Raw genomic sequence first — 13,543 nt, 5'->3', positions numbered from 1 at the left:
GTAGAATCTGTAAGCAGAGTAACGAGACCATTAGCCTTATTGTAAGTTCGTGCTCGAAACTGGCACAAAAAGAATACAAAACGAGACATGATAACGTGGCTAGAGCAATCCATTGGGACCTGTCAGGAAAATGTGGGTTTGAACGAAAGGAGAGATGGTATGACCATGTTCCAGACAGTGTGCTTGAAAATGAGGATTACAAACTTCTATGGGACTTCAGTGTACGAACAGACCATGAAATAGGGGCTAGGAGACCGGATTTGGTATCATTGACAAGAGAGACAAGAGCTGTCAGATTATAGATGTGGCAATTCCAGAGGATAATGGGGTGAGAGAGAAGGAAGATGAAAAAGTTGAAAAGTATCGAGATCTAGCAAGAGACGTTCGAAAAAATGTGGGGTGTGAGGACAAAGGTTATTCCAGTGGTAGTGGGAGCATTGGGATCAATACCACTGAGATTGAATGACAATCTGAGAGCCACTGAGGTGGGCATTCCTGTTGGACTGATCCAGAGATGTGCATTGTTGGGGTCTGCAAGAATTCTTAGAAAGTTGCTGGAGATGTAGAAAGAAGAGAAAAAGCAAACAAGGGGTGTTTCTTGGCTTCCCTAGGCAACTTGTTGTTGCCCGGAGCCAATGACGAAACCAGCTTCAATATCATCAATAGCTGTGCGAATCTTTAATAATAAAAATAATAATAATAAAAATAAAAATAATAATAATAATAATAATAATAATAATAATAAAACTACGTGTTAAACGCCGCAAGGGTCTTCGCCTCCCTGATGTGGATGATTGTCACAACAATGTTAAAGGTAACCGAGTCTGATGTTCTGACTAAAAAGGCGACGAATCACTGAATGAGGTATTATGCTAAACGTGAGAGACAGTGTCTTACCACATTTTCAAACACCGAGAAGTGAGTTGAAAAGAAGACGCGTGGCGGAGTAGTTTTGACGACCTTAGAGGTGTTTGGAAATGTGGTAAAATACTGTCTTGAGTGTTTGGTACATCATCTCAATCGAAACTGAAACCAAAGAGAAAACGAAGAAGCTAAGTTAAATCACAAAACAGAAATATTTATACTATTTAATATCAGTTCAAACACCGTCACCGTTACGATTTCTTATTTAAAAAACTTGATGAATAATTAATAAGTTTGAGAATGTTAGTTCCCACTCTCTTCTCGAACCTATTGGCATACACTGGAGAAGTCTAGTTTGTTCGAGTTAAAACCTCAAGACAGACAGTTTGAGTAATCAGCTGCGCGTAGCATTCACAGCTTCCCTCCCGGCGGAACTCGAAACCCCCTGTTGCAGTGGTAACCTGATACGACACCATCTGATGGAAAGGGTGCCGCAAACAAGGCTGACAAAAAAGATCTTGATATTGCTGCTCGCTTTTCTAAAACATATAGTGTGTAGAATTAGAGTCTACTGTGACATGATTGAAGAAAAGGGAAATTTCATCGACGTTCTGGAAGAAAATACAACAAACTAAGGGCGCTGCACCACGTGTGTCGCGTCCCGCACTGGCGTTGTCTCAACGAAAACAAATCGATAAAAGCCTTTTTGAGTAATTCTAATCAGAAGAAAAGCCGAGGCCGAAAAGTAACAAAGCTTAGCTCAACAATGAAAAATATTTTCCCACATTTTGAGGGACATCATGTTTTATCGTTTAGCCGTCTCTCTCATCTTTGCCTCCCTCCCCATTCAGATCAAACAGTTCCACGCAACATTCTGTATTACGAACAAATGTTTGATCGTTTGGCCACCTTTGCTAACAAAGTTTGCAAGCGTGGAATGAGTAACCAATCACAAACGGATTCAGTGACGTATTTGATTTCAGTTCTTGACCGTGCACGTCATAATTTCAGCACAAACCGCCTGATAAGTGAGCCCACTTTGATGTACGTATGTTGCACGAAACTGTTTGATCGTTAAGCCAGGACTTTAAGGTAAGATGTCCCGTAAAGAGTTTATTTTTTAACAACAAACAATCAATTAAATAGTGAGGAAAAAAAATTCCACAATGGCACCAACAAGGAACCTCTAAGACAATTGTTTTGAGGAAGATCTTGTGTAAGTAAACAAACTGAACCACGTTTAGGTACAGTTAATGCATAACAGCCCAACTCTGGCATGCCTCTTAAACACAACAGACTCACCTTAATCAGTTAATCTCGCAATGAGTGTTTAAGCTCGACCAAGCGCGCCCACATAAGCCCCGTGCGTACCAAAACTACACCAGTATGGATTAAGGTATTGATAACGATGGGTTCAAGTCTCCAAAGAGCGAAATCGTTACTGTTGTGTCTTTTTTACATACGTGAACAGCTGTTTCAAGAAAGGCTGTCCAAAACTGAAAAGCGTAAGCGACAATGCTGACAGGTAGTCTGGGATATAATGAATACAAATGATATACACCCACAAAGTGCGTTGTCTCCAACTCTACAGTGCAGTGAAGACCTGTGATGGCGGGCAAAAAGGATGAAAGCGTTGGTGAAACAACGTGAACCATTACCCATTATACCTTCAGCCTGTCCGTGCACTGTCTCTCTTTTGTTTACACAACTGAGACGACGCAGAAGTTATGGAAATCCATGTCACTTTTCCTCACTTATTTCCACAAATTTTAAACATTTAGTTTTGAGAATTCAGTAGTACATCGAGACAACTGATCTTCTTTTTTCACACGTCACGCTTGCTCGACAATGCTTTGACATTGTAAGGACAAATTAACTGCAGTCGAAAATTTTCTCATTTTAAAAACAAGAGCCTTGACAAAAATCTTAAAAAATAAACATATTCCAGTAAGATAGAAAGCACGAAAGCGGCGAGCATAAATCACATGAAAGAAAACGAATGCTTTAAAAGATCTGCAAAGATTGCGACATGGATTATCAACCTCTCAAAAAACATTTATTTTCAAGTTTAGCCAGACGTAGACGAAACTGACGATAAATGTGTTAGTGGCAATGTACTTTTCGTATCGTTTTTTTTTTCCTTTTTTTTTCTGGTGTTAAGACAAACTCGACCTATTTGATCATTTTGGGTGGATTTTCTCAATCCATTTGATTTGTGATGAAACTTTCTTTATGTGTAAATACTCGAACACGGAGGATGTGATATTTACATGCAGCCGTCTGGATGCACTCCAGACGTATCTGACCAGCCAAAATGGCGTAGAACGAAACAGGAAATGGAGTAATTGCTATTAACTGCGGGAAACCTCTAATAATAGAGAGATATAAATCGGATGATGACAAATGGAAACTAATGTTACAAATATGTAATCAGCGTTTGCGATAAACAACAGACAAGACCCAGACCTATAGTTTTTCTACCGTTTCTACTTCACATATTTGCATCTGTTGCAGGGTAAAATGAATTAACAGCCTGATTCCTGGCAAGATAGCTGCTGACTTTTGTCTTTACATCTAATGAGGCAACAGCGACCGCAGAGAGAAAATTGGTCATCAGTTATCGCAAGCTTGCACTCAGGTAAACATACTCAATACTTTTAACAACCTTATATTAAAACAAGTTCAAACGGTAACAAATCATGAATGTTCTTAAATTCGTGGATGTAATTGAAAGTTTAGCCTACGAAAACAGGCTATTGAAAGTTTGAAAATTCCAAATGTCTATAGATAGATGTTTCAGGCCGGCAGACGTGAAAATCCCCTTCCTTTGGTGATGCAAGAGGTGGAATTTGGACCCTGTTCAGACTTACGCATGCAAGAAACAGAATGTTGTTTCTCAATAAGTAACTCAGTCTGTAGACTTTGGCATGCACAGAAGTACCGATTGCGAATGTATTGGGAATTTTCTGAACATTTGTCGTCCTAACCGATAGCGTGGCACGCGCTGGAGAGTTTTTCAAGCTGTTTAGAAGCGAGTAAAACGATGATAAATCAGACTACTGCAAGGCTGACACAACTTAGTATATTCAAAACAATATTTCAGCTGACCAGACCAGCCTTCTTCAGGTTTAGATGTTACTACATTATGAAAATGAAATTACAATATCATATAATGGTGGATGGTCGTGGAAGTTGTAACACATTTCGAAACTGAAAGGGGTGGCGGAAATGACGAACAAAACATAATAAATAAAGGTGAAACGCGGTATACGTAGGGACAAGTTTTACGATTCATCGCGTCTATTTTAGCGAGGAAGAGACAAAATCAAACACGCAAACAGGTAAGTAGAAGGCAAGAGGAAACCCTCAGGGCTCCGTAACATTTTCCAGAATGATTTAACTTATCACATTAGTACACACTTTAACATGTTTGCAGATGATCACCAGTTCTATGATATGAGTAGTAATATAGAGAATGTTCAAGCTAATCTGGAAGTAAGTGCTGAAGGAGGGGGGCGTTAGGATATTCGGTTTTGCGAATTGGGCCGATTTTTGGTTCGGTTTTTCGGTTTTCGCACTTAAAATCTGCGGTTTTTCGGTTTTGGTGTCTTGAGCGGTTTGCGAGTTTTCTCCAATTTAGTCTTTGGTTTTCGGTTTTTGTCAACAATAATGGCGGTATTTCGGATTTTTCTGTCCAATGCGTTTTATGGTTTTTCTGGTTTTACCGTGGAAGTTACACCCTAAAGTCGCACTAAACTGTAATTCCAAGGGACCTCTTTCTTTTAGAGGAATGCATGACAAGCCTAGTCTCTTAAGCAGTCGTTATTTGGGTCGTAACGGCTGCCAAGCAGACTATGAAAGGCTAAAGATAACGTCAAAGCAAATGACTATTTCCCAAATATATTGCGGTTTTGGGCGATTTTTCGGGCGGTTTTTCGGTTTCTAATAAGCCCCTACGCCCCCCTCCTGAAGTGGCTTCCAACTGGTACAGTTCTTAAAGGGAATTATGACAAGTAAAACGACTCTATGAGAATTATCATTGACGAAGACGACGATCAATACACTGTAAAGACCATATTAAAACTATTTGCAGGAAAAGCAGCCAACGTGTAGGAGTTCTAATAAGACTGAGGAACTTAATACCCACTAGCACTAAACTTAACCTGTTCAAAACTGCCATTCTATCCTATTTAATTTACTGTTCACTGTCACTTTGTCTGGCATTTCTGTCGTGCTAGTGACAGAAGAAAATCGGAAAGAATACAGGAAAGGGTACACAGAGCTATGATATAGTTTTACTGTGACAAAATGTCAAGCTACATGTATCACAGATTATTAGACATGGCAGATCTGTGCACTCTACAAAACAGAAGGTTGCAGGACTTAGCTATTCTCCTGTACAAGGTTAAGAACAAAGTATGTCTCAAGTATATCAGGTGCTAACCTATTTCAAAGACCCGAGAAAAAAACAAACGCCACGCTAAACAAGGAGTTTTTTACCCCTACAATACTTAACATGGGACGCACACTATCAGATATACTGGGCCTAAGTTATGGAATCTTATACCAAGGAATATTAGAAGTTCACCGATACTGTCAGCTTTTAAGAAAAAAAAAAAAAAACATTCGCAAACTTGACTTGGATATTTTGACTTATCGTTGTGGTGGTTATTGCACTTAATGTGCTTCTTAATGTCTTTTATGTATTTTAATCTTTATCTTATGTATTTTTATCTTATTTATATCATTATATAGTAAATATTTTGGTTAGCTTTTTAAACATAATATTAGTTCTTGTTATTTTAATTTTTTGTGTTAGTGTCCCCTTCTAGTATTTTGCCACCTTATGCGCACAATTGTAGATCCTTTTATATTGCAAAAGCTAAGCTACACATTTACTTGACAATGACATCCGACGTTGTCGAAACGTCGTTTACTTCTCTCAGTCGCTAATATTTGTGTTGAAAATATTCCCTCAAGCCTTACTTATTCGATATTTAAGCCTGGCACTCGTCTGCCTGACACTTAAATAAAGTTACTTACCCACTTACTAGGTTTCTTACTTACAACCTATAAATACACGTGTGACGAAGAGTTGACGCTAGCTTTTAAAAGGTCATTAAGAAAACTGCTACGCTTGACCCCAAGTGATTATGAATTGATGGAAACAGAGATGAAAGTTCGGAATAAGGCCGTGGAACTCCCAGGCTCAAGGCATTCATTCTTCCTCTGGCTAGAATTTGTCTCGGTGGTCCCAAGTTAAAATCCCTTGTCACACTACCCAAATAGCCTATTCTCTTGGGTTTAGAAAGATGCATGGTGGTTATTTAATAAAAAAAAAAACAAGTTTTCCAGTGTATAGTTACCTTAAAATCATCCCCATAGCTGATTAATATTTACGTCAAGACCTTGGATGCTCAGGGGTACTCTGCTCATAGTGCGCATGATCCAAGGAAAAGCTTGTTCGCCATATGCCACCTAAAGAAGAGGTTGACGATACAACAAAATGTTCACAATTACAGTTTTGCTGAGCCCTAAATTTGGTGTCAAAATACGAGCAGCATTTTCGAACAAATCAGAACATACTGCTAACCCTATCAGAGCATAAAAAAGAAATCTTAATTTACCCTCGGTATAGCAATAATTCAAATTGAACATAACATTGTTGAGAATCCCAACTGGCCGGAGGCAAACCAGTTGGCTATTTACAAGCGTGGCCGAAGATTTGAACTCGAGGCTACCGTGAAACAAATCCAGGTAGCTGTCAGACCGGGACTCGAGCCCGGGACCTCTGAGCGAAAGGTCATGGGTATGTGTCCCTCCCCTCCCCCACCCTGGTAGGAATGTTTTATACTCGTGACGATCAGTATATACTCCAAGTGAGCATCATTCGTTGGCGCCGCTTTACGGTCGGACGTTTGACGCACACCCCAGTAATGTATGTATTTCCTGAAAACTTCAGCATTGTAGATTTCGAAGGTATATTCATTAAAATTAAGGTTTGCCGAATATAGCGCCCTATTTCCCAAAATACAGAGGTTCACTAATCAAGCTCGTTTCCGACTGGATTTGAGCGGGAGGACGCGATTAACATTGCTATGTCTTCTTGACACCTTTCTCTACAAAACGAAGTCGGAAATTAGTGTTGATTATTTGTCTGATTTGTTTTTGATACGCAGTTAAACTTTGAGAGTTGATAAAACATGCATTCTTTTCACTAAAATTGTCATAACGTTTGAAAGAAGCAAAAAATAAAAATTCCCCGACACAGTTTCTTGGCCTGATTATCGGGCAACATTCTCTCCAAATTTCTCTCCAACTCCAACTCCAAATTTCTCTCCAACGAAATGTTGAAAATTCGCCGGAAACGAACTCAAAATGCGCGCTTCACTCGCTGAAATTTTCGTTTCGAGATACGAAGGAAAATATACTTTGGGGCGTTCTTCCGGTGTGATGAGATAAGTACACAGAAAGTGTGAAAACGATGACGTGTTGATCCAGAAAGTGAAGACTCATTTTACTTTAACAATAGAGCTCGTATCATCCTTTGCAAGATCTGAATTCCACGACGGCCCAGGTTAGTAAGAAAATAATTTTCAATTTTGTTTTTTCTTTTCGATTTTCAAAACGTCTTAGCTTAGAGATGCCGCAGACAACGAAAGAGCGCACTCGCAAACAACGTAAAGGAAACCAACGAGGAGCCGTTTGAGTTGAGATGTTACCGTTACCGTTTCGAACGGAGAAAGCGCCGAGGGAGATATGCTTAAAGAATGTCAAACGTCTTTCTCGTCCAGTGCAAGCAACCTCTCCTGCTCGAAGCAGGAACCTTTCTCACTGGCAGCTAGCGCATCAGTTCTGATCGAATGATTTTGAAACGTTTTTCCCCCGGCCTTTTTCCCCTGTGGTTCTTTCTTCGCATTTGCAAAGGGACATGACCTTTTGCGTTTCTTCGACGACATATAACAGCTCGTAGACTACCAAACACACACGTTTGATAATCGAACTACGCCGCAATCTGTCACGCGACTTTTTAATGCAAGTTTACTTCTCGTGACAACCGGTTGACATTTATCAATTAGAGGCCATGAATGTAATTAACATTTTTCGTTTATAACTTTGCTTAGAATCAATTTTTGTTCGTATAATTCTTTTAAATGCAAGATCACCATAAGATCTATCTGAAAAGGGGAACACAATTTTTTTGAAAAATGGTCAATTTTGGGGTGTGCTGATACTTTAAGTGACATTCTGCGATCCGACACGAACAGAACGACAATTTTATTGAGATTCCTATTTGTAGATAAAGTATTATCAATCAATCAATCGATCAATCGATCGATCGATCGATCAATCGATCAGTCGATCAATCAATCAATCAATCAATCAATACGTTAATCGAGCGACTGATAGATCGATCCGATCAGTCGATCGATCAGGGTGGTAAAGGGGTTGTGCGTGACGCGTGATTTGAGCAAAAATTCGCCCGTGACGCGTGAAATCAACCAAAATCTGGTCGTGACCCGTGAATTATTGCTCTAACGTGACGCGTGATCGGCCTTGTTTGAGGACCGTGATAGGTGATTCAGGCGGAAATATACGTGAAAATCAAAATCCTCGTGAATCCATTTATAAAAAAACAAACCAGAATTGATAAACATACAGTATTAACTCGTCTTTTTTTTTGTCACGCCTGCAGGATACGCTCCTGCATGTAACTAGTCTCAAGTTAACAGATTATTATTTCACAATAAGCGCGCAGCATGATACATGGTGATAAAGCTAATATAGCTAATTGTTATCTCTACACGTGTCTACAGAGTTAAGCGTTTCGCGTTAGCATCTTTTGCAAATGGCAGCGACTAGAGATTTGGAAAGTTCGTCGGAAAAAACAGTTAGAGCTGTCGTGTCTTTTTTCTTGGCAACGGAGTCTGGTCAAACTTCAAGTCAGCCACTCCATAAAGAGAAGTTTAATGTGCCGATTTCGGAAAATGATCACAAGGAGCTTCGTAGTTTTAAACACCACCTTATGCAGTTTACGGGCCTCGCGGACATCGCAGTTAGCAAAGGTCTAGGGAAAAGCAATGAAGACATTCGAAAGCGCTTACGAAGGTTTCTGAAAGCCGATGACGTGCAAAATAAAGATCGCATGGCTGTCGTTCCGCTGCTAAGGCTTTCTAGCCCTGAGGTTATTAACGCTTTAAAAGAGGTCGATTACGTTGTCCACCAAATCATTCCTGAAAAGTACCGCTTTTCAGAAACCAACAAGGCTGGTATCATGTTTCCTCATCCAGTCGCCATAACGTGTGGGCAACATGGGAAACTGCTGTTCTTGGACTACAACCCTTTGAAATCCAATTGCCGGCTCGTAAAAGCTGACCTGCACAACCCAGTGCGAGGTAAGATTCTGAAATCCGACTTACAAGAGGCTCGATCTCTTTGCTATCTTAATGGCACGGGCACAGTGATAATTTGTCAGGTTGATACAGGAGCTTTGAAGATAATTGACTTGGAAGACACGATCACATTGAGACCCTCGCGACTGAAAGATTGCGCATCTTTGGTTGATGAATTGGGCAAGAGAGTGCTATCGTGTACAGGAACAGTAAAGGAGCTTAAAGAAAGACTACAATTTGAACTTCAGAAAGAAAAAGAGTCCTATCAGAGTCAAGGAAAGGATTTCGGGACGGTTTCCTTAGATAAGGAAATAAAACCCTCAAGTATTTGCAGGCTCAGTGATGACATGCTTGCATGTTCTTGCGACTCTTCAAAACAAGTGTTCTCCATTGCAATCCAGTCAAATGGGCACTACCTTTGCGGTAAAGTAGTCGCAATATGCCAATATCCAGAGGGGTGTGAAAGTGTCCATAGCATGTGCTTCTCTGATAACTTTCTTTTCTTGGCACATGAAACGGGTCTTGCAAAGTTCAGCTTGGCAGCTAGCGTTATGCGTGAAAACATTGTCAGGAACAATAGTCAAGAGTGTAAGGTTATTCCCTCAGTTGCTCCTTTGCCAAACGGCAGAATTGCTTTTACTGATCAAGACAGCAGACAAGTGAAATTGCTTGCACGGGGTGGCGATGTTGTGATAATTGCTGGTACAGGGGTCGAAAGCAACAGAAATGGATCTGGAAGCCACGCTTCATTTGGACAACCAATGGGCTTGTGCACAGAGTGCCCCAACATCTTTGTAACTGATGGTCAGATCGGCACTGTAAAACTTCTGACGACGATCAGAGGCACAATCGAATTTCTAGAAAATCTCGGCAAGTTCAATCGTGCATTTTCAGTCCATTTAAAGCATCAACCAAGAGAGAAGTACACAATTCAAGAGGCACATCAAATGGTGAAGGATGTTTCTGCCTATGTAACGTCCACAGTTTCTGAAGTACAGGCAGTCTTGAACTCGGATAGGACAACGAACGGACCTGACGGTACTGTTGCCTCGAAAACTGTGAAGTCAACTGCACTTGTCGAGAAAGGCTTAGAAGAACTTCATAACAATTTGAGTGAAGTGAATCCGGACTTCGAGCTAAACCCTGAAGTCTGTCTTACACTGCAAGTTGAGAATTTCCACGCCGTGAGTCATTTTAAGCATCCCACACGTACCGTTTTAGAATCCGCAATTTATTTCGGAAACACGACTCATGAATCACTGAAGCGTACATCCTGTTGGTCAGCGTACTATTTTACCCATCCAGAGTAATATTACCCCGTTCCACAAAATAGCATTTCTCTAAGTGATGTCCCTAAAATGAGGCAGTTGCCTGCGAATAAGATGTCGGAAAGTGATAAAGCCACAATGAGGAGGTGGGCCCACGAACACGGCAAGGCGGTAAGGCAACTTACCGTCCGGCAGAAAAACACAAAGCATGCCACCGGAACTCTCCCGTTGAACATGTACCAGAAAGACTTGCCAATTGGGGAAAGGATTCCGGGCCCAGCGGTATCTGAAACCACTCAACGTAATACCGATATCAACAGTGATAACTTTGAGACAGCTGCGCAAGAATCAGAGTATGATTCTGCATCAGATGAAGAAGAAGATGCGAGCGGAGATGGAGAGCCTTTGAGAGAAGTAGAAATCAATGACGTTGATGTAAACTTCCTTTCAAAAACAATTCGCACTCGTTCTGGGAGGGCAATCACCTTGTCGAACAGAGCGCTGTCTTCCTATTCATGACGATAAGACCAGTTTAGTAAAATGAAGAGTGCACGACCTTAGAAGAAATATTGCCCCGCCATGAGCCGGTGAAAATTTGTGGTGTCACCTTATCATTGTTTCATTTTTGAAATGGCTAATATTACGACTGATTATCTGTAGAGAACGCCTACTCTTGGCTCGATTTATTCGTTTTCCGGCTATTTTGGCGAAGTTAGTCCACCTGAGTGAATTGTCTTGCTATACTAGGCTATTAAAAACAGAATACCACGCAAATGAACGGATCAGTTAAACTATAATTTATTCAACGAAACAAGTTTAATACGTCATTCGTGAAACACTCTGAAAAACGTACGTGATTCGTGATTTGAAGGAAAATAGGCCCGTGGTTCGTGATTGGGACCCCTCCTTTACCACCCTGATTGATCAGTCAGTCAGTCAGTTATTCAATCACCCAATCTATCTATCTATCGATCGATCGATCAATTAATCAGTCAGTCAATCAATCAATCAATCAATCAATCAATCAATCAATCAATCAATCAATCAATCAATCAGTCAATCGATCGATCGATCAATGAGAAAAGATAACTCCTGCAAACACTGATCAAAATTAATGATTTTACATTTTTTAAAAGAAGACAAATAGCTTACTGTTTTAAGCGGAGAGATTTTTGAAAAGTTAAAAACACATGAAATGGTGACCAGTTAAATTTGATACAGAAAATCCAACATACGTTTCACTGCATAACTTCTACAAGATGCAATGGATGAAAAAGTTCTCGGCTTAAAACACAAAACTTAGTCCGAACAACAAATCCTGAAAATTTCTGCTCAATTAGAGAAATCCTTCTGAATCCTATTCCCTGATGATGCCGTAAAACGGCGAAAGCTTGGAATTAAAATACAATACAGAAGTTCAAGGCCTCATCTGAATCAATATATTTATCCTTCTCAAAATATCTTTTCTCAAAGCGGGCAAAAATAACTCGTTTTAAGAAAACGAGCTTTGAATTTACAGTAACAGAAATTCTCAAAATAAAATTTCAATACCTTAAGATACAAATTCCGGTAAAAACAAAACGAATTTTTTCACAGAATTTTATCCCCACCTTAAACTGAAAGTTATAATAAACAATCATGTTGTGTCGCTTTATATCCAGTTATTATCTTAGAGCCATTTCAACATTACTATTACCTCCTACAAAGAAAGAGTCACGAATGACCTTGTTATTTTATTTCAAAAAGGAAAGAATCAATATTGTTTAATTGTAACATAAGTATACATTTTCGCTCACAGTGTCAAATTTCATATCAATATTTCGTTGATGTCACTACCTCTTTATTTATGTCGTCTTCCCTGTGATCCATTGATTTATCGTGGCTATACCGGGGACAGTCGAACTCACTGAGTGTGTCTGGTCTGGAGACAAAGAGGACGAACTCGAAAAACATGCCACGTCTTATATCGATCGCTGAAAGCGAGGCTAAGTTTATATTTTCCAGTGAAACTCGTGACTATTACCAATGAATTCGCTATTATTATTGAAGTCACAAGATTGTCTTGTGATGGTCTTGTGACTATTGCTCAATCAAGTTTGTACTTTGTGACCCCGTCCCCATTTAGTTCGACGCTTCAGTACTCCCAACCTTAAGCTTTCCTCATTATCTTAAACTCCTGGTTGAAAATTAACACTATGTTTAAAGTAACGACGCGAGCGTGGGTAGAAGCCATAAACGCTTTTATTTGCTGGCAAATAAATTTTTTTTTATGATACCTTTGTGACGGTCTCAAATGAATTTCGTCCTCGAATTCATCACCAGAGGATAATACTGATATTTACTTTATTTTAAAATTATTATTCACTGACTCAGGCACAACTTGTCTGAATTTAGGGGTTTCATGAAATAACTACATAGGAGGCGACTCGTGTGCATGAGGGATACATTTGCCCCCCCCCCGGGGGGGGGTACTCCCAGAAAATCGGGTGGGGGTGTGCGGCCCGCTTCCCAAAACCCTTACCCTATTTATGACCAAAATCTGCGATATTCCCTACCCTATTTATGACCTGACCAAAAATTCGAAACCCTATTTTAATTACCGTAAACATAATTTGTGAAGGGCTTTTGTTGATTATCGAAAAAGTGGCTTCTTTTTAAAAACATACCCATAGCAAGGCTAGAGTGCAAAAACCATACCCTATTTATGACCAAAATCAGCTAAAATCGATGCCCTATTTATGACCAAAACAGCTGAAAACCCCTACCCTTTGGGGCCGCACATACCTATATAGCCCATATAAAGGAGTACCCCCCCCCCGGGACATTTGCGCACTTCGACGGAACTATTCAGCGGATTTCTTTACATCTGTTCATTTTTCCAAAACGTGCGATAAATTTCGTTTTTACACATATGGAATAAAGGGATTTTTTTGTACAGTGAAATTTTTTTTTTCCACGCTAGAAGAACGCATGTATTTGAGGTAATAACGACATTTCAAATAAATAAACCTTACCTTC

At 39.9% G+C, this 13,543-nt stretch overlaps 1 protein-coding gene, 1 long non-coding RNA gene and 1 pseudogene across 3 annotated transcripts in view; 2 read left to right on the top strand and 1 right to left on the bottom strand.

Annotated features, from left to right (window-relative positions):
- The window catches only part of LOC149106108 (uncharacterized), an 86,755-nt gene that overhangs the window by 39,295 nt on the left and 33,917 nt on the right, over positions 1-13,543 (bottom strand). For both annotated transcript variants that reach the window (XR_016209733.1, XR_016209732.1), the window contains exon 3: positions 6,231-6,342. This is a non-coding gene — a long non-coding RNA (uncharacterized LOC149106108). The remainder of the gene's footprint in view (positions 1-6,230; positions 6,343-13,543) is intronic.
- The window catches only part of LOC110051669 (putative G protein-coupled receptor No18), a 38,651-nt gene continuing 26,969 nt past the window's right edge, over positions 1,862-13,543 (top strand). Inside the window, exons 1-2 of the mRNA XM_089297878.1 lie at positions 1,862-1,956; positions 3,379-3,502. The gene's annotated coding sequence lies outside the window, so the exon portion shown is untranslated. The remainder of the gene's footprint in view (positions 1,957-3,378; positions 3,503-13,543) is intronic.
- Positions 8,714-11,044, top strand: LOC110051667 (uncharacterized; annotated as a pseudogene).

The sequence above is a fragment of the Orbicella faveolata genome, unplaced genomic scaffold (assembly GCF_042242905.1).
Source record: "Orbicella faveolata isolate gen_17 unplaced genomic scaffold, um_ofav_v1 contig_3, whole genome shotgun sequence".
Taxonomy (NCBI): domain Eukaryota; kingdom Metazoa; phylum Cnidaria; class Anthozoa; order Scleractinia; family Merulinidae; genus Orbicella; species Orbicella faveolata.
The sequence above is the reverse complement of the archived record's forward strand: the minus strand, read 5'-3'. Positions and strand labels throughout refer to the sequence as shown.